The sequence below is a fragment of the Marmota marmota genome, unplaced genomic scaffold (assembly GCF_001458135.2).
Source record: "Marmota marmota marmota unplaced genomic scaffold, marMar, whole genome shotgun sequence".
Classification (NCBI taxonomy): Eukaryota; Metazoa; Chordata; class Mammalia; order Rodentia; family Sciuridae; genus Marmota; species Marmota marmota.
The window spans coordinates 45,674,475-45,678,363 of record NW_025999977.1 but is presented as its reverse complement, the minus strand read 5'-3'; positions in this window follow the sequence as shown (position 1 = coordinate 45,678,363).

Sequence of the window (3,889 nt, the reverse complement as noted above, 5' to 3'; positions counted from 1 at the left end):
AAAAAAAAAAACAAAGGAGAGAGAAACTAAACCACATTCTAGTCCATAAGGATAACATGTGGAGATATAGAGAGCTCCTAAAATAACTTTTCAATAAATCCACCAAAACCTTGCTAGAAAACAGATAAGAAAAGCAGATAATTGACCAAAACAAAGACCCTCAAGCCTGAGCATGGTTGCCAGTCCCCAGAGATTCACCCACTGCTCAGAATCTGGGAGCCCAGAGTCGGAAGCTGCCAATGGTACACAGCAGAAGTGACCACACAGGGCTGGAAGGGGTCAGAGGACAGCAGGGCATCAGGCACCTGTGCAGAGCCTTTGCAGCCCTGTGTGATCACTTCTGAGAGTTCTGGGCAGTCAGCACAGCCAGGGGCTCCTCTCCACCTGGATCATTAAACCTAAAGGCCTGGTCCCCAATGCCAGTGTCCCCCACCTACCTCCCTCACCCCTCCCAACTCCTTCCTTCTGCTCTCCAGGACTTTGGGGCTTGTCTTCTTGTTCCCACCAGCTCATTCCAGGTTCGTCATAGCAACTTCCTGGAACTGTATCTGCCTCCAGGCCCCCACTTCTCCAAACAGCAGGAAAAGGAGTCCTTTACCATGGAGTCTGTCCCTCCTCTGCTTAGTCCCGCCATAGGTCCACACCGGAATCAGCTTCCCAGGGTGGCCGATACAAATGACCACCAACCGTGTAACTGAAAACGACAGAAATGTCTTCCTCACAGTTCTGGAGTCTGAATCAGGGCACTGGCAGGACCATGCTCCCTGGGGGCTCTGAGTAGGGTGCTTCCTGCCATGTTGGAGGAGAGTGGCAGGCATGGGGTGAGCTGGGATGGAAACCAGAGGTAGGCCTGGGAGCCCACAGCCTCTGCTCTGTCCCCAGGGTCCCACAGCTTGCTGGAGAGATTGCTAAACCATGGCAATATCTCTATTTGTCTGTTCAGACTCCTGGCATCCAATCCAGGCCAGAAGCAGGGGGCTATTTGGATCCTGGAACAACAATTGGGGCAGGAAGACGGAGGAGCTGTCACAGCCCCAGGTTGAATGAGGACAGCACAGGAGTCAACAAGTCCTACTCACTTCAGGGAAGTATGTCCCTACGAGTGATCCTGCCAGCCGAGGGGCAGCCAAGAGTCACACTTGGCCCCAGTGAGCTGCCTGGGCTCACGCCTGGTTTGGGTACACAGGTCTGCATCACCCCAATTGCCCAGGCCACTCAAGTCAAGCAAATGAGATTTAGATGATTTAAAATCAGATATGGACGTGCACCATACCAGGAGTCCCTGTCTGTCTGGGGAGGTGCTGCTGGGATTGTGGACTGAGGCCAAAGGCATTTGAATCTCATCCATCCGCAATGCTCTGGTGTTTTTGTAGTTGCTGTTGTTGTTTCAAGGAAAACATACTCATGATTTGCTTGTGTAATTAAAACAAAACAAAACAAAAAGGTATGTGTGTGGTCTTTTTTTTTTTTTTTTTAACAGATCAGACTTAAAAAAAAAAAAACTTACTGCAAAAATACCAACTGTTTTTAAAGAGACTCCTTTTCAGAAGTGGGAGTTGGGGAGGAAAAGGGCCTGGTTTAGAATCTCAGGTGCTGAGTGCTCTGGAATCAGAGCCGGCTCTGGTGGGCCTCGGTTTCCCCACCTGCACCACAGGGAGCGGGCCTGAGAGTCTCTGGGGTCAGAGCTTGTTTCAGTGACAGCATTCTCTGAGAGGCCTGCAAGGGCTTGAGCTAAGCATTTGGGAGTGGCTCCAGAGCCTTGGGGCTATAGCAGTCTCACCCTGGGGGCTTTCTGGGCAGGTCAGCTAAGTTTTCTTTTGGGGAAAGTTACCAGGCTCCAGAAGGTTGTGGGGCACCCCAGCCTTAGTACACTCAGACCAAATGCTGGCCGTGTTGCTTGATTAATCACTTCTCTCTCCATCTTTGGGACTGAACAGCCATGATCTGTGGGTTTCATTAAGACAGAGATGGTTTGGTTAGGGTTATTGGCTCAGTGACCCTGCCCCTGGCACCAATCACTATGACAACAGTTCAAAAGGGTCCCAAGGGCCTAAGAATCCTGCTTCCACTGAGGGCGAGGTTCTCTGAGGTCAGACAAAGAGGGATTAATAGAGCCTGTTCTCATTAAGCCACAAGGCGCCATTATTACAAGTGGCAATGGCCCTACCAGGAGATACATCATGCTTTCAAGTCACAGAGAACCCAGCAAACTAAAAGAATGGCCGTAGCATGGTCCAAAAAGTCACCCTGGAGCCCAGAATCAGGAAAGGAGGAGAAAAAGTAGAAAGAACCCAAACGTCCAACCCAAATGCTTCCTCTTAAACTCAGTAAAACCGAGCAGTAACAGTTTCAGTCTTCAAATGATGATGTCAATTATGTTTATTAAATTAAAATCCTTATGGTACATGGCAGTCCGTGTCTGCATTTTTGTAAAAACAACAACAAAAAACCTCACATGTATGTATATACAGGGAAAATTTAGAAGAAAATATTTCAAAAGGTTAGCCATAATTATCTTCACAAAAGGAGATTGTGTAAATTTTTTCTTTTGGTTTATCTGTATTTTCTATAATGAACAAGTATTTCTCTTTAATTTTTTTTATTTTTATTTTTTGGTACCAGAGTTGAACTCAGGGGCACACGACCACTGAGCCACATCCCCAGCCCTATTTTGTGTTTTATTTACAGACAAAGTCTCACTGAGTTGCTTAGCCCCTTGCTATTGCTCAGGCTGGCTTTGAACTCGAGGTCCTCCTGCCTCAGCCTCTCAAGCTGCTGGGATTTCAGGCGTATGTCAGCACTCTCTTGTTATTTCTAAAAACCTTAATTTCTTTAAAAACTGGTGCAGAGCATTAGAGGTCCGACATTCTTTCCCTCTGGAATCAAATTTCGCTTAACAAAACCTATGAGAAGGCACGTAAACCAAGGAACCCCAGGTCTGAGCAAGGGCTTCGGAGCCAAGGCACTGGCAAGCTGAACTCCAGGATGGGGAGGGCTCAAACGCATGGCACCTGTGGGCTGGGGTTCATACTTGATGCTTCCTCCAAGTCACATTAAAGACACATCGATGATGTCGCATTTTATCCTGACAGCAACTGGGAGCCACTGAAGAGCTTCAAGAAAGGAAGTGAGATACTCATATTTGTGTTTTCAGAGCAATTCAATTAATTAATTTTTTAATATTTATTTATTATTATTATTTAATATTTATTTAGTTGTAGTGGGACTCAATAGCTTTATTGATTTATTTTTATGTGGTGCTGAGGATCGAACCCAGGGCCTCGCACGTGCTAGGCGAGTGCTCTACCACTGAGCCACAACCCCAGCCCTAATTAATTAATTTTATTTAAACTTTTGGTGTTGACGATTGAACCCAGGGCCTCACACAGGCTAAGCATGTGCTCTTCCACTGAGCTCCACCTCCACCCCCCTTTTATGTTTTTCAAATGATTATTACAACAAGAACAAGTTCATGTGTGACAAAAACTATTGGCTGGAAGAGAGTTGTGGATCCAGAAAAAAAAAAAAAAAGAGAGAGAGAGAGAAGAAAATTGGGCTGTGAAAAGATTGTGTATCAGGGACAAGATATGTGAGCTGTTTTAACTGATAAATCTAATGCATTTCCATTTAAGAGGAGCCAGGGGAGAAATTTATTTCTGGCCTCTGTGCCGGAGAAAGCCAAGCCTCCTCTAAATTACAGGGTGGTTTCCATGTCATGGTTCTGCGTATATCATAAATAACTGCATTCTCCTCTTTGCCTTGGCCCCTGGGAAACTCAATGTATGCAATTCTACAGATTAATTTACCCTTGGATTTGCCTTCAATGCATACTTCAATTTGTCCAGAATTCCTTACTTATAGTATTTTGCCTTATTTGAATTTTCAAAAG